Genomic DNA, 18207 nt, shown 5'->3' with positions numbered 1-18207 from the left:
GGGGGGGTGCTCAAAGTCTAAGGCTACCTGCTGGGTAAAATGGCCAAGGCTGACATGGTACTCACCTGTCCAGAGCGCAGCAAATCATTGAATCGTTTGCGGCACTGTGTTCCTGTGCGCCACACATCGTCATGGGCACTTACTGCCTCCCCCACCTCCTGCCACGCCTGCCTGGTGACATGGGGGCCCTCCTCTTCCCATCCTCTGGATACAAAATATCCTGACGGCTGGACACCTCTTGGAGGAGGACAGCAAGGCAGGCTCTGAGAAGTGAGGGGATAGTGGCCCCCCTGCTGACCTATTCTGCAGCCTGCCCCTCTCTTCCTCCTCCTGTGCTCTGAGAGCAGCCTGTGTCTCTCTGTGAGTGGCCATGGTGCCATGCCTCAACGAGGCTGCCTGGTCACTCTTTTTATACAGCCTGCTGGTTCCCGATTGGAAACGCTGGTCTGAACGTGCCTGCTTCCACAGTAATTTTTCCGTTCTACACAGGAGTCGCTAACCCGCTGGGAGGGCCTTAATTGGCCTGCCATGCAAAATGGCGACGAGGCCCGTTTTGGCAGCAGCAATCGGCTGCCCGCCTGCCGCCGAGTCACTCGGGCCTACCAGCCCGTCAAAGGCAAAATTCTGGCCATAATGTGCAATGAGCCTGTGCCTGGTCAAGGTAATGCAGTCAGCATGCAAAGGTTTGTCCTATAAGCTCATGCCCATGATTGCAGCATGCAACCCTCACTAAATGTGCTGTAGATTGGCTGCACGGTCAGCATTGGGTGCAGCTCCATGCAAGGCTAACACAAGTCAAAGCTAACCTACATTGCTTCATCTAGCCTACACCTCTTGAGGCATTGCTTCCCAAACACTCTGTCCCCATTTGGCATGACCTCAGAATGAGAGCAATTGGGTGAGGGGTTGAGTTGGGGGATGGGGTGGGAAAAAGAATGTGCGACAGCTGTCTGAAGGCTGAGAGAGCAGGGTTAGGGGAATGGGAATCTGAGAGCTGTGGTAGGGGTAGAGGGTACAGCTTTGAGAGCTGTGGGGGGTAGGGATGTGAGAGCTGGACGGTGACTGAGCTATGGCGGGGGGGGTGAGCAGTAGAGCTGTGAGAACTGGGTAGTGGGTGAGCTGTGTGGGGGTTAGAGCTGTGAGAGCAGGGGCAGGTAGTGCTGTGGGGGTAAAGCTGTGAGCTGTGGGGGTTGGAGCTGTGAGAGCAGGGTGGGGATAGAGCTGAGAGCTGTGGTGGGTTGATGTGGTGGTAGAGCTATGGAGGGGTAGAGGTGAGAGTGCTGTGGGGGCTTGGGGCATGGTAGAACTGCGAGAACATGGGGGCAGGTAGTGCTTTGGGTGTTGGAGATGAGAGCTGTGGGGTGGGGTTGACCTTTGGTGTGGTAGAGTTGCGAGAGCAGAGGCTGGGGCAGAACTGTGAGACCAGGAGAGTAGAGCTGTGGAAGGGTGGAGGTGTGAGAGCTGTAGAATTTGGGGCATGGTAGAGCTGTGAGAGCAGAGGTGTAGCGATGTGGAGGAGTAGAGTTTTGAAGCCATTGAGCTGAGGGAGCTGTGGTGGTAGTGGAGCTGTGAGTGTGGGGGAATAGAGGTGTGAGAGCGCTAGAAGGTGCTGGAGGTTTAGAGTGGGGTTTAGAACTGTTAGAGAGCAGGGTGGGGATGGTGCAGCTGGAGAGCAGACAGGTTTGTTTTATTTACCTACCGTTTTGCAGGGTCTGTTGAATGAAGCGATTGGGCCTCGGAACTCATTTCCTGAGGCCATGCCCACTGAATCTCAACAAGAAAAATAATCGCCACATGCATGTCATCAGGCCTTGGAGCCAATGCCAGGACTGACCCACCAGAGTGAACATCCCAAAGATGCCATTACTGACTCGGAAGAGAGGGCCGGGAAAGTGCATTCTGGCTGCAGCAGGTTGTTAAATTATCATTATTATTGAATGATTTTCACAAGGAAGAAAGAGGAACAGTGGAGCAGCAGACCAGAGATAGAGGGGTCCCAGCTTAACAATACGGCACTGGAGTCCAAGAGGTGAAAAAGAGGAGAGCCATCATATTTCAACAGGAGGCCAGAGAGCTCTCCAGGCATACCCTGCAAACAGCATGGGTACAGGTAGGCATAGAGGTCAGTTTAATTTGCTTGGCCCTGAGAACCTCGCTGCAGTGTCGGAAACAGTTCAATGACTTCACACAAGTGGTCCTACTCACCGCACCATTAAGCTTACACACCACTCAATACACCACACCACCATCACCCACCAATCACTGACCTCCAGCAATCAGGACCCATGCCTGACATTCATCTGCCCCATCTCACCCTCACAGACGTACTACTGCTACAAGCCTCACATCCATATCTTATAGGTTGCACACATTTCCAGCTATTCAATCATCACAGGCACGCCACTCGTGCACATTGACCACACTCACTGACACTCTTTCATCTCTCTTGCATGTTAAGATAGCATATAACAGAAGAGAACAATAGAGAACTGGAGCATCTCCTGAGCCTTTAGCAGAGATGGTGCTCTTAAATATTGAGAAGACAGTCACTGTGGCTGTTGTAATCGACATTGCTGAAACCAGCCATGATGCTGTCATGTTCCCTCCCTATGCACCTTCTGAAATCCCACTTCACCCACATCCCTTAATTTGATATGAATTAAAAGCTGCAGATGGCGTGAAATTGCACATCTCGTGTTTTGCCCTTCTGCCGCTTCCCTCACATCAACCCCTTGTGCATTTATGCATCCTAATACACAAAAACTGTCTGGCCAGCCAGCGCAGCCTGACAACGAAGGGCAAGAAAAAAAGCATACATCTGATGAAGTGTTATCAGATGGTTCAGAGTAAGGGAGGAAGTGATAAATTAAGGTTACTGCGCATATCTGTGAATGTGCAGAGTGTGGTAAATAAGATTGGTGAGTTACAGGTGCAGATTGTCATGTGGAAATATGATGCTGTGGCTATAACAGGGACCTGACTGAAAGAAGCACAGGCCTGCGTATTAAATATTCCTGGATACAAGATGTTCAGGAAAGATAGGAAAGGGGGAGGGATAGTGGTATTGATTAAGGATAACATTATCGTGCTGGAGGGCAAGCATGTCCCAGAGAGGTCAAGGACAGAATCTATTTGACTAGAACTAAGAAACAGAAAAGGTACAATGGCATTGCTCAGTGTAGTCTATAGGTCACCAACAAATGGCAAAGATTAAAGGAACAAATTTGCAAGGAAATTACAGAGAAATGCAAGAATTATTGAGTAGTTATAATGGGGGACATTATTTATCCATATACAGACTGGGATATTGATAGTTTAAAGGGCAGAAAGGGGTGAGAGGTCCCAAAATGCATTAAGGAAGATTTTCTGCAGCAATATGTTTTCAGTTGAACAAGAAAGAGGCACTGCTAGGCCTGCTTGGGAATGAAGTGTGCCAAGAGGATCAAGTGTCAGTAGAGGAACATTTAGAGGATAATAATCATTGTATCATAATGTTTTGTTTGGTTAGGAAAAAGTACAAGGAGCAATTCAGAGCAAGAATAATTAACTGGGGGAAAGCCAACTTCAATGGAGTGAGAATGAACATGGCCAAGATCAATTGGTATCAAAGGTTAACAGGCAAAACAGCATCTTGAACAGCGGGATTCCTTTAGAGAAGAGAAAGTTCAGACACAGGCTAAGTATATTCCCATGATGTGGAAAGGCAGGGTGAACAAATCCAGAGCTCCATGGGTGATAAAAGAGATAGAGATTAAGATGAAGAAAATAAGTGTGCTTATGACAGATATCAGGTGGACTATACAACTGAGAACCAGGTTGAATATAGAAGGTTCAGAGGGGAAGTGAAAAAGCAAATAAGAGAAGCAAAGAGAGAGAGTATGAAAAGCAGTTATTATAAAAGGGAATCCAAAAGTCTTCAATAGGCATATAAAAAGTAAAAGACTAGTAAAAAGAGTGAGACTGATTAGGGACTAAAAAGGGGATTTATGTATGTTCATCGTAACATCTGTGCTCTTGTACTCTATGCCACTATTAATGAAGCCTAGAATACTGTATGCTGTAGAAACAGCTCTCTCTACCTGTCCTGCCACCTTTAATGACTTATATACATATACACCCAGATCTCTCTGCTCCTGCACACCCTTTAGGATAGTATTCTTTATTTTAAACCACCTCTCCATATTCTTTGTACTAAAGTGTATCACCTCACACTTGTCCGCATTGAACTTCATCTGCCACCTATCTGCCCACTCCACCAATGTGTCAATATCCTTTTGAAGTTCTACACCGTCCTCCTCACAGTTTAAAATTATCCTCAGTTTTGTGTTGTCTGCAAACTTTGAAATTGTCCCCTGCACACCAGGATCTAGATCATTTATATATATCATTAAGAGCAAGTGCCCTAATAAGTGTCCCTGGGAAACTCCACTACAAACCTTCTTCCAGCCCAAAAAATACCCATTAACCATTACTCTCTGTTTCCTATCCCTCAGCCAATTTGTATCCACATTGCCACTGCCCCTTTCATTCCATGACCTATAACTTTCTTCACAAGTCTGTTGTGTGGCACTGCATTGAATGCCTTTTGGAAATCCATATACACCACATCAATGGCCTTGTCCTCATCAGCCATCTCTGTTAACTCTTCAAAAAACTCCAGCAAATTAGTTAGACATTATTTTCCTTTAACAAATCCATGCTGAGTCTTCCAAATCAATCCAAATTTTTCCGTGTGACTATTAATTCTATCCTGACTAATTGTTTCTAGAAGTTTCCCCACCACTGAAGTTAAACTGACTGGCCTGTAATTGCAAGACAGATCTTTACAACTTATTTTGAACAGCATAATGTTTGCAATTCTCCAGTCCTCTGACACCTCCCCAAATCCAGGGAACATTGAAAGATTATTGCCTGTGCCTCTGCAATTTCCACTCTCACTTCCTTCAATATCCATGGATGCCTCTCATCCGGTCCCGATGCCTTATCAACTTCTAAGTACCGACAGCTTATCCAATACTGCCTCCTTATCAATTTCAAACCCTTCTAGTGATTGACTTTCCTCCTTTGTCACCGTAGCCTGGGCAGCATCCACCTCGTAGTTAAAGACAGATGCAAAGTATTCATTTAACACCTCAGCAATACCTCTTGCCTCTGTATAAATCCCCATTTTGGTCCCTAATCGGCCATACTCCTCCTTTTACCACCCTTTTACTATTGATGTACTTATAGAATACTTTGGGATTTCCTTTTATGTTAGCTGCCAGTCTTTTTTCATAATCCTCCTTTGCTTCTTGTATTAGCTTTTTCACATCCCTTCTGAACCTTCAGTTTTCAGCTTGGTTCTCAATTATATTTGCTACCTGACACGTGTCGTAAGCAAACTTTTTCTTCTTAAACTTAATTTCTATCTCCTTTGTCACCCAACGAGCTCCAGATTTGTTTGTCCTACCCTTCCCTTTTGAGATAGCACATCTTGACTGTGCCCAAACCATCTCTGCTTTGAAGGTAGTCCATTGTTCAGTTACTGTTTTTCCTGCTAACCTTTGGTTCCAGCCTATCCGGCCCAATTCTGTTCTTGTCCCATTGAAGTCCGCTCTGTGCCAATTGATTATTCTTACTCTGGATTGACCATTATCCTTTTCCACCATATTCCTAAACCTTATGATACAAAGATCACTGTGTCCTAAATGTTTCTCTACTGTCACTTGATCTACATGGCCCACATCATTCCCAAGAACCAAGTCTGGCAGTGCATCCTTTCTTGATGGACTGGACACATACTGCTTCAGGAAATTCTCCTGAACATAATCTAGGAACACTTGTCCCTCACTGCCCCTTATAATACCACTATCCCAGCCTTTATACAGGTAATTAAAGTCCCCTATTATAACTACGATGTTTATACCTCTCTGTAATTTTCTTGCAGGTTTCTTCCTCTATATCCTTCCCATTGGCTGGTGGTCCATACATTACACCAAGCAATGTAATTGCAGCCTTCTTATTCCTTTGCTCTAGCCAAATTGATTCTGTCCTTGAATTCTCTGACACATTCTCTTTCTCCAGTACTGCAATACTCTCCTTAACCAAAAACACTATGCCTCCTCCTTTTGTCTCTTTCCTATCTTTTCTGAACACTTTATAACCAGGAATATTTAACACCCAGATCCGTCCTTCCTTAAGCCAGGTCTCCGTTATTGCCACAACATCATGATCCTACAAGGCAATCTGCGTCTGTAACTCCCCAATTCTATTCACTATACTCTGTGCATTCACATACTTACAGTGTAACCCTGATTTAGACTTCATTACTTGCTCCTTTACTCCAACCCCATCTAGTAACTTACTATTTATTTTAGTGCTATTTGCCTCTCCCAACATTCCGTGCACCCTCGTATTACTTTCTAACATTCTTTCCTGGTTCCCACACCCCTGCTGAGTTAGTTTAGAACCTCCCCAACAACACTAATAAAATGACCTGCAAGGAACTCAGTCCCAGCTCTGTTCAGATGCAACCCATCTGGCTTGTACAGGTTCCATCTCTGCAAGAGCTAGTCCCAGTGTCCCAGAAATCTAAAGCCCTCCCTCCTGCACCATCTTTCCAACCAGGCATTCATCTGTCTTGTCTTCCTATTTCTGTATTCACTTGCATGTGGCACTGAGAGTAATCTGGAGATTACTACTTTAGAGGTCCTACTTGCTAATTTTCTACCTAGCTCCCTAAATTCCGATTGCAAGGCCACTTCCCCCTTCCTACCTATGTCATTAGTACCAATGTGGACACTGTCTCTGAGTGTTTGCCCTCCTCCACAAGATGCCCTGCAGCTGTTCTGTGACATCATTGACCCTAGCACCAGTGAGGCAACAAATCATCCTGGAGTCACATTGATGGCCGCAGAAATGGCTGTCTGCTCCCCTAACTAAAGAATCCCCTAGCAGTACTGTCCTTCTGCTCTTCTTCCTCTCCTCCTGTACAGCTGGGCCATCTGTGGTGCCATGGGCTTGGCACTTGCTGCACTCATCAATGACCTTCCTTCCATCATAAGGTCAGAAGTGGGGATGTTCACTGATGATTGGACAATATTCACCATTCGCGATTCCTCAAGTACTGAAGCAGCCAATGTCCAAATGCAGCAAGACCTGAACAATATCCAGGCATGGGCTGACAAGTGGCAAGTAACATTCACGCCACACAAGTGCCAGGCAATGACCATCTCCAACAAGAGAGAATCCAACCATCACCCCTTGATGTTCAATGACATTAATATCCTGGGGGTTACCATTGACCAGAAACTGAATTGGACTGGCCATATAGATACTGTGGCTACTAGTCAGATGCTAGGAATTGTGCGATGAGTAACTCACCTCCTGACTCCCCAAAGCCTGTCCACCATCTACAAGGAACTAGTCAGGAGTGTGATGGAATACTCCCCACTTGCCTGGATGAGTGCAGCTCCCAAAACACTCAAGAAGCTTGACACTGTCCAGGACAAAGCAGTCCGCTTGATTGACACCACATCCACAAACATTCACTCCCTCTTCCACCAACGCACAGTAGCAGCAGTGTGTACCATTTACAAACAACACTGCAGGAATTCACCAAGGCTTCTTCAACAGCACCTTCCAAACCCACAACCACTACCATCTAGAAGGACAAGGGCAGCAGATAGATGGGAACACCACCACCTGGAAGTTCCCCTACAAGTAACTCACCATCCTGACTTGGAAATATATTGCCGTTCCTTCACTGTCGCTGGGTCAAAATCCTGGAACTCCCTCCCTAACAGCATTGTGGATGTACCTACACCACATTGACGGCAGCGGTTCAAGAAGGCAGCTCAGCACCACCTTTTCAAGGGCAATTATGGATGGGCAATAAATACTGGCCCAGCTAGCGAAGCCCAGATCCCATGAATGAGTAAAAAAAAACTCCTCCTAGGTTTCATCGCCCTCACCGATATCCAGAATGGAAAACTGGTTAGTGAACGGACCTCTGGGGACTCCTGCACTACCTGCCCTTTTCTCTTAGATTGCCTGGTGGTCACCCATTTGCTATCTGCTTGCTTGTCCCTACCTTGCGGTGTGACAACCTCTCTGCATGTGCTATCCATGTGGTTCTCTGCCTCACGGGTGCACCTCAGTGACTCGAGCCGCTGCTCAAGCTCTGAAACGCGGAGCTCAAGCTTGTGACACTTCCTGCACATGGGCTTGTCTGGGTCACAAGAAGTGTCCACAACTCCCCACATGCCACAGGACAGGCGTTCCCCTTGGCTGAACTGTCCCACCATGCCTTAACCTAAAACTTCAATCCTTCATAATAAACCTTATCAAAAAGTACAGTTCCTACTATATTCTAAACCTTAGGAATAGAATAAACCTTAAACTGTTTGGTACTCTTTCTGTTCCTCACATGTCGGTGCAGCCTCGATGGGCCGAAGGACCTCTTCTGCACTGTGTAATTCTGTGATACCAAATAGCTAGCTGCTTCTCCAACCAATCAAATTGTTTCTTTCCTGTGATGTCACAATTTGATTTTTTTTTTTCTCATTTTCCTTCAATCTTGGTGCGGGCCAAGCAGCTGATAGGTCTGCCTCTCTGACTGCTCTTCCCCAAGGTTAGTGATGTAGACCACCCTCCCTGGGCTGTATTTATTCTCTTCCCTCTCCATGTACCTCGTGCAGGTCCGCCTCTGTGAGAGCTCTTCCCATAGGTGAGTCTAAATTCATTAAATAATTAAGTTTATACTTTGCATCTGTCTTTACCAATGAACAAGATGCTGCTCAGTTTATGGTGAAAGAGAAGGTAAGTCAGACACTTGGAGTTTTAAAATTCATGAGGAGCAGGTATTGGTTAAGCTGTCTGTATTTAGAGTTGATAAGGCAGAAACACCGGATGGAATGCAGAAGTGAGAATAGGTAGTACAGAGGCATTGGCTATAATTTCCCAGTCTTCCATAGACTCGGGGGACTGGAGGAATTGCAAATGTTACATTATTTTTCAAAAAGGGCATGAAGATAAGCCCAGCAACTACAGGCCAGTTTAACTTCAGTAGTGGGGAAGCTTTCAGAAATAATAATTCTGGGCAAATGTAATAGTTACTTGGGTAAATATGGTTTAATTAGGGAAAGTCAGCATGGGCTTGTTTAGGGCAAATCACCTGCTAGAGCTTTTTCATGCTGCAACAGAAGATTGATGAGGATAATGCTGTTGATGTAGTGTTCCAGAAAGCATTTGACAATCTGCCGCACAACAGAAGTGGGCAAATTTATAGCTCATGAATGGAAGAGACAGTAGCAACATGCGTGTAAAATTGACTGACTGAATGACAGGAAGCAGCAAGTAGTGTTTCTTTGTTTTTCAGACTGGAGGAAGGTTTGTGGTGGAGTTCCTCAGGGACTCCTGCTCTTACTGATACATATATTAATGATCGAGACCTTGGTGCACAGGGCACAATTTCAAAATTTGTGGATGATATGAAAATTGGAAGCATTGTGAACTGTGAAGAGAATGGTGCAGAGCTTCAAATGGACCCAGAGGTTGGTGGAATGGGCAGACGAAAGGCAGATGAAATTTAATGCAGGAAACTTTGAAGTGATTCATTTGAGTAGGAAGAACATGGATAGACAATATAAAATAAAGGGTACAATTTTAAAGGGGGTGCAGGAGCAAATGGACCTCAAGTCAGAGAAGGTGGAGATCACAGTAAATCAAGTATGCAGCATCCTCGGATTTATTAATATGGGCATAGAGTATAAAATCAAGGAAGTTATGTTAACATAGGACTTAGGAGCAGGAGTAGGCCTTGCAGCCATTCGAGCCTGCTGTGCAATTCAATAAGACTACAGCTGATCTGGTTGTGGTCTTAACTCCATTTTGCTGTCTGTCTCCCCTAACTCTTGACTTCCTTGTCTATCAATAATCTGTCTAACTCTGCCTTGAATAAATTCAATGACCCAGCCTTCACTGCTTTCCGGGGAAGAAAATCCCACATATAATGACCCCTTGAGGAAATTATGTTAAACTTGTATAGAACACTGGTTCGGCCTCAGATGGCATATTGTGTCCAGTTTTGGGAGCCACACTATAGGAAAGGTATGAAGGCATTAGAGAGAGTGCAGAAAGGATTCACAAAAATTGTCCCAGGGATGAGGAACTTAAGTTATGTGGACAGATTGGAGAGGTTGGAACTATTTTCTTTGGAGAAGAGAAGGTTGAGAGGAGATTTGATAGAGGTATACAAAATCATAAGGAGTATGTGGAGTAGATAGGGAGAAGCTGTTCCCATTGGTTTAAGGATTGAGAACCAAAGGGCACAGATTTAAGGTAATTGGCAAAGGAAACAATGAGGACATGAGGAAAAATGTTTTCATGCAGTGAATGGTTGGGATCTGGTATGCACTGCCTCAGAGTGTGGGCAGGTTCAATCAAGACATTTAAAAGGTATTGGAGTATTATCTGAAAAGGAGGAACATGCAGGGCTACAGGAAGAAGGCCGGGTAATGGCTCTAGATAAAATGCTCCTCTGGAGAGCCAGCGCAGACACGATAAGCCGAAAGTCCTCCTGTTCTGTGTTGCTATGGAAACTCACCTGTGGTATGCAATTGGTAGAGGCCACGGAACATAGGTCATAATGTTCAAATACTTTCTAAATTTGGCTGGTTCACTCTAACGTTCAAGAAGAATTTCGGCAAGTTTTATCTTCTTTTAAGTTTTAACCATGGTCTGTTACCTCACTTAGGTAACTGAATAAACTAAGGAAGAATTTATGATAGGTTAAATGCTGTAGTGTAAAGCAGAAAGAACAGGTTGAATGGCTTACATCTCAGGGAATAGAACTGCTGCTGGTATGTACTCAATAGTCTATCAGACCACCCAGTTTTTTCCCATATTACGGTCCATGATATCTATTCATCTCAGTCTTGCACATTAGTGAAAATTTCAAGCCCTGCTTCATTCTAGAATTACATCATAGGGCTGGTCCTAGGAAGGAAAAGCAAGGAGGGCAGGAGAACCTAATTGAGCAGGAGGCTAAAGATCAGCTTCTTGACGGCAGGATGAAACTAAGCTATTAAGTACAGGGAGGTTTGAAGCCCCTTTGCACGCATTTGCAGGCCATGCATGCTCATTACAAGGCCATTTCACCATAATTAAGTTTCCCTTCCCAATTAAATTCTCTGCAAGTGAGCAATATGTGCCTGCAGATTTAAGACTCCCATGTCAGTGGCATTCAGCAGGTGAGGTAGTCAACTTGCTGGAGTTGATGTGAATAGCTGCTGTTTTTTCCTCTTATGGAGCATTGTTCAATGATGCAATGATTGGGCTTGGGTGGAGGCATTCTAAGGGGCATGGAGAAGGGAGGAGGGCTGAGGGAGGCAGGAAGTCCAGGGTTGGGAGGGAGACAGGGAGGCCAGGGCAGGCTGGGAGACTGGGCCAGGGAGGGAAGGTGGGAGTGCAAAGGCATGGTAGAGAGGGAAGGGCCTTGCGCCTTGGTTGTGGGGGTATTGTGAATAGGTGGGGAAGGGGGCTTCCAGGCAGTGATGGTGGGAGAGAGATGATCCTAAGAGGGTGGAGTCGGCGCTGTCTACAGTGGGGTCCTGGGGGTTGAACTGAGGGTACTAGGCAGCAGAGGGAATGGTGACAGAGAGAGGGGTTAGTCAGATGCGGTAGGGTGACAGGTCCAGGGTGATGTTCGGGTAGCGGATTGTTTCATGTGAGTTGGGGGGTGGGGTGGGAGTAGGGGAGAGCCTCATGGAAATGGACAAAACTGGTGGCACAGATAACAGGGTCAGGTGGGCATGGGGCCTGTAATGGGTGTAGGCTCAGAGGGGAGAGAAGGCATGTGGAGGGTGATGATTCTAGGGTCAAGTGTAACGGGGGTGGGGGAGGTTCAAGGATAGCAGAAGGGAGAGGTATAGCTATACTGGGTGGGTCAAAGGTGATGGGAGGAAGTTGGTGACTGACAGAGGCAGGATGGAAGATGGTGGAGGCTGTTTGAAAGGTAACATGCACCACTTTTTTAGTCTCAACGCACTCACTGTGCAGGTGCAAACCTTCGAATTGGTAGGAGGGTTTTTCCGGCTGAATGGAGTTAAAGGTAGCAATTGGCTGACTAAAGGGACATCCTAATAATCAGAATCAACTGGATAAGAACCATGCTCAGGTGTGTTCTCCTCTATATTGTCACCCTCTGAACACAGTAACACTGATGCCTGACCAATGGCTTGCCTTCCAGTGAGATCCCAGTAAGGTCATGTGCTGAAGGAGAATAAGCACTGAAGACAACTGAGGGATGTCATAGGACGTGGTTACTCTCAAATGCTGGCTGCTCCATGAAGACCTGCTGCCATGAGGACTGGTGGGCAATGCAATGCTGGTACGTTAAAAGTGACAGCGGCGTTGAACTTCTTCGCCAGTAGCTCTTTCCAAGGCTCCACTTGGACATGTATGGAATATACTAGCCTGTCACGCACAAATGCACCTGGGAAGCGACAGATGCCCTCTTCAGAAGAAATTTTGTCAAATTCAGTTCAAACACTGAGACACAGGCAGCCAGAGTAGTGGGATTTAGTGCAATCACAGGTTTCTCAAAGTGGAAGGGACAATTGACTGCACGCGTGATGCAGAGGACGCCCTAGGATCAGGCTGTCACATTCATTAAGAGAAAAGGGTTTCACTCTATGGATGTGCAGCTGGTATGTGATCCCAGAAAACAAATCCTTCATGTATGTGTGTCCTATCCAGGGAACTCTCACGATGCCTACATCCTGAATGACTCACAGCTACCATAAGTGTTTGCTCTACCCCACCGACTGGGCATGGACCCTTTTGTTTCATTTCATTGCTCTTATGTCCTGGTCCCTGCATTAAATTTTATATTGTGATCCTTTGTATGGGCCAATATGAAATGAAATACATCCCACTTGTGCAAAATGTGCTGTTCAGACAACATTATGGTGTCTATGCCAGCAGGAGCACAACACTCGCTGTATAACATTTCATATGCCCGTGACCTCTGGCACCTAGAAGGAAAAATGCTGCATGTCTTTGGAACAAGCAAGCCCATATGCATGCTACATTGGAAGCCACATGCACTGTTAATTTGGCAAGGATACACTCGTGTCTCATTGACACATTCTCCAAATGGTGGAACTGCCTTGTAAAGAACTCCTGTTGTAGCAATGCAATGACTAGGCTGCAGACGCTACTCAGAAAACAGCCTCTAAGGGATGATAACCCATTGAACACTACTCAAGAGGTTGCCAGATGCGTTCCAAGGCCACAAATTTTCAAATGATAATCAAGGTTCAATCCTATATTCTGATGCTTCTGCTGAAGATGTGACACAATAAATGGAGTATCCATAGGCCGACATCGCCCCTGGCTGATCGGGAATGAACTGCAATACCTTTAAATGCATGTGACCATTGCAGCAACTAGGAGCATAATGAAAATACAACATACGTGAATCAAGGGAAATCAAATATATATTTACAAGCATGTTTCATATACACAGTGATTAAACATAGAAACATAGAAAATAGGAGCAGGAGTAGGCCATTCGGCCTTTCGAGCCTGCTCCACCATTCATCAGGATAATGGCTGATCATCCAACTCAATAGCCTGCTCCCACTTTCTCCCCATATCCTTTGATCCCTTTCAACCCAAGAGCTATATCTAACTCTTTCTTGAAAACATACAATATTTTGGCCTCAACTACTTTCTGTGGTAGCGAATTCCACAGGCTCACCACTATCTGGGTGAAGAAATTTCTCCTCATCTCAGTCCTAAATGGTCTACCCCATATCCTCACTGTGACCCTTGGTTCTGGACTCCCCCACCATCGGGATCATCCTTCCTGCATCTACCCTGTCTAATCCTGTTAGAATTTTATAGGTTTCTATGAGATCCCCCCCTCATTCTTCTGAACTCCAGCGAATATAATCCTAACTGACTCAATCTCTCCTCATATGTCAGTCGTGCCATCCCAAGAATCAGTCTAGTAAACCTTTGCTGCACTCCCTGTATAGCAAGAACATCCTTCCTCATATAAGGTGACCAAAACTGCACACAATATTCCAGGTGTGGTCTCACCAAGGCCCTGTATAATTGCAGCAAGACATCCCTGCTCCTGTACTCGAATCCTCTCACCATGAAGGCCAACACCATTTGCCTTCTTTACTGCCTGCTGCAACTGCATGCTTACCTTCAGTGATTGGTGTATAAGGACACCCAGGTCTCGTTGCACATTCCCCTCTCTCACTTGTGCCACCTTTGTGCCCTTATAGTTTCTTAATATTTTTCTATTACAATGCCTAGGTGAAGCCATGACATCCACAGCTGAGGTGGAGGAAGCCTGATGACTGCTATGCTCCATTGTCTGAGATGACCTTGGCTGCCATCCTTTGCTGTCCGAAGCCTAGAGGTCCCTGACCTACTGAGGGTCACCTGCACAGGTGCAGGTGTACGGTCTTCAAGCTGACCTGCTGGAGGCGATTGGATCACTGGCTGAGGGGATATGAAGAGGTCAAGCACCCTTGAAGAGTCCTGCGATGAAGCTGTTGGTGCACAATGATACCTCCCTGACTCCTTAAAGGAGAAAGGGCACCTGGAGAGAGATTAAGGTACCTCATCCCCATCTCACCTAGTCATTGATACACTGCACCCATGCCTAGCATGACGGAGTGCAAGTCTGAGTGCATATCTGGCAGAGACTAAGCACTCTGGACCAAGCCGAATATGACAGTTGCCACACCATGGAGGAAGCCACGCTCTCAGACTGACTCCAAGTCCGTGCATGGCCTCTGGCATCTCTGCCTAATGTTCCCTTTCTTATCTCTGCATCTCCATTATATCTCTTGTGGCTGAATACAGAAGCTCATCATCTGTGTGGGGTTCAGCCTAGGCCTGGTCTCCAGCAGGGTCAGAGTCCTGGGCTGTCACATCATCTATTGGCTGCAGGCGTTTGCTGATGTACTCGCCAGGTTGTCATCCTGAGACTACTCTAGAATACTCTAGCTGAGGTAAATATATCTGTGCTGGTGGAGGGTGCAGGGGAATGCAATGATGGTGCATCTTCTAGAGGGTTCTGAGGAAACCTCAGGGATGGTGCTCGGAAGTGGAGCTGGAGCTGGGGGAAGCTGTCTTCTCTTTTTGTTCTTGACTGCCTGCAAGTACCTGCAGTGGAGAACGAAAAGAATTAGCTGATGGTTATGCACAATCCCTTTTTTGAACAATGTTTCAGGTGTTACTCCTGTATGTCCAGTTGTGGACACCAAGCTGGAGGCATCCTCACTCAATGGCTGTGACACTCCATCCTGGTCCTATCTGGCAAGTTCCATGGTCTCTTCCTCAAATGGGGTCAAGATTCTTATGTCTGGGACACCTCCTGCAGTCACATTGTACTTCTGGTGAGTATGAGCGTTCTTCTCCTGCAGACAGACAGGCTGTCATCCCAATAGATGCATGGGTGCATAACCCCTTTGAGCATGCATGCCCGTGACAACTTCTGAGCCCTCCCCATTAAGTGGTTGACACTCACACTGTTCTGCAACTGGTACAACATTCACAATATGAAGTGGCTCCCACACATTCAATTCAAATGTTCCATCTGCTGCTGTATCCTGAAACCCAAGCTCCTATCTGACCTTCCTCTGTATTCGCACACTTAGACAGCTTGCAGTAAATACATGGTGCCGCTTATCCTAGTGGAGCACAGCAAATCTTTCATTCTTTTCCTGCACTCACCCAGGCACTGGGCTGAGCCTCACTGGTGCTAACCCACGCTGCGACCTCCATCCAGGCTGCCTTGGTCAGAAAGGAAGGCCTCCTGCTGCTGTCCCTGGGAAACAGCACCTCCTGCCTTTCCCAATGGTCTAGAGGAAAACCTACAGCAAGGCATTGTTGAACCATGGGACCACTCTTTGTCTTCTGAGACATATCCGGGTAGGTATGGAGGGAAAACTCGAAGGTTTGGCTGCAGTCTTTGCATCCGCTTAGTCAGACTGACTGACGCTGCTGGCTTGCAGGGAGTGAATGCCTGTCCTGGTGACCTTTAAGTATGCTGCCTGGACCTCCCACCCTATGAGGAAATGGCGTTGGCACCAACCTCCTGCCCACCCCCCCCCCGTTGCATGATTTGCTGCACTTCTTGAACATGCATAGCTAATTGGCTGGCTCCTGTGTGGTAACATGTAGCCATCCATCCCACCTCTGTGCGAAAGTGTTGCACACTTCCGGACCCACCGCCAACAACCTTAATGCTACCGGAGGATTCCGCCCATCGGGGAGGTGATGGCATAGTGGCATTGTTGCTCGACTAGTAATCCAGAGACCCAGGGTAATGTCCTGTGCAGATGGTGAAATTTGAATTCAATAAAAATCTAGAATTAAAAGTTTAATGATGACCATGAAACCATTGTGGATTGTTTTAAAAACTCATCTGGTTCACTAATGTTTTTTAAGGAAGGAAACCTGCTGTCCTTACCTGGTCTGGCTTACATGTGTCTCCCGACCCACAGCAATATGGTTGACTCTTAAAAATGCCCTCTGGCCCAGCCAGAGAAGCCCACATCCCGTGAATGCATAAAAAAAAATCTCTTGGAGCAGAACTTTTACCTCGCAGGCGGGTATGGCGGAAGGGCCTGGGAGCGGTTGCAAAACCAACCGCTGCCCGTGGTCAGGCCCTGATCGCAATTTCACGCTGGCGTAATTAACAGCCAGCCAGCATGAAAGGCGCACAAAGAGCCTCAATGCTGCTGGGGTGGGGGCTGGAGGAGTGCAAACACTGTAGTGTACATATGCGAGGGGGTGCACTCAGTGAAAGCTCCCTGAAGGCACAGAGCTGCCTCAGGGAGCTGAAGATTTTTAATATGAGAAAAGGAATTTAAAAATAAGGAAAACATGTCCTACACGTGTGACTCTAACATGTGAAATTTGAGTTTTAAAAAATTTTATAGGCTTTTTAGCCACTGTTCGAAACCTCCCTCATCCCACCTGTTAATGAGGTTATGTTAAAAATGTCAAGGTCGCCTGGCCTATTTGCCCGCCTGCCAACTGAACAGTTGGATGGGCAGTGAAAAATTCAATTTAATTAATTGATGAAGGGCCTTAATAGGCCTCTTAATTGTCAGCAGGCACGCTGCCACCTCTTGCGCGTGCCCGCCAATGAAATATTGTGACAGTGCGCGATGATCTCCCAAAGTCATCACATGCCATTTCACTCCCATTTGGGTCGGGTACGTGCCCACCCACGGGACGAAAACTTTTGCCCTTGCTGTACAGAATGCAGTAGTTGCGAGTATTTCCTTCATTTTTTTTAACACGCTCCTAGGAATGCAGAAATTTGTTCAATAAGCTTGCTAACAGACAGCTATGGGGGCAGTCAGAACAGATATTCAACCGGATGAGCACCTGAGCTAAATAAACTTGTAGGGCTACGGGAATTGAGCGTTTGAGTGGGTTGCTCTGTGGAGAGCCGCCATTGACTTAATGGGCTGAATATGCTGTAAGTGATTCTATGTCTCTACTGCATAACTTTACAACGTAACAAGTCAAAAGCTTAAAATAACACTAGTGGGTGTTCAGGGGCTGCGGGGGCGGTGACAGCTGTGAATGTTTAGGAGAGGGTGTTAACAGAACGTGCAAGGTCCAAAATGGTGGATTTGACGCCAAATCAGCGTCCTATGCTGACTGATGTCATGAGCTGTTCACTCTATATGCTTCCAATGTATGCATGAGATACATTTGCTATTATCCTTCGTAAAATGTCAATCAATGAGGGCTGCATCAGAAGGAAACGGAATGGAGTCTAAACCATTTACTTGATCTCTGGACTGCCATAGCACCAAAACCAGGAGAGCTACAAAGCCAAATGTTGAGACCCATAGGTTGGGTCGCTGTGCTTCTATGACTAAATCCAGTTCAGCTCCTGGGGCAGATTCTGGGTCCAGAGAAATAAATGCCAGGAGCTGGCTCTTGTATTTCCATATCCCATAACCTGAACTAAGTGAATGTCCCTTTTAAAAAAAACATCTAGTTGCACATCTTTGTACTTCTCAAAGGTAATATCCTTTCTGTAATTAGTTGACCAGAGCTACACACAGTAATGTAGATATATCAAACCAACCTCTTATACTTTGGAAAGGTGAGGCGATTTTGATGAGACAAATTAAAAGCACATTTTGTTTTTGACAAAAACCGAAGCACTGGCTA

At 46.2% G+C, this 18207-nt stretch overlaps 1 protein-coding gene across 1 annotated transcript in view; it reads left to right on the top strand.

The window, feature by feature from the left end:
- The window catches only part of LOC121281422 (gamma-aminobutyric acid receptor subunit alpha-6-like), a 165684-nt gene that overhangs the window by 30179 nt on the left and 117298 nt on the right, over positions 1-18207 (top strand). The window lies entirely within an intron of this gene.

Source organism: Carcharodon carcharias, chromosome 8 (genome assembly GCF_017639515.1).
Source record: "Carcharodon carcharias isolate sCarCar2 chromosome 8, sCarCar2.pri, whole genome shotgun sequence".
Lineage (NCBI taxonomy): Eukaryota > Metazoa > Chordata > Chondrichthyes > Lamniformes > Lamnidae > Carcharodon > Carcharodon carcharias.
This window is presented reverse-complemented; position numbering and strand designations above follow the sequence as displayed.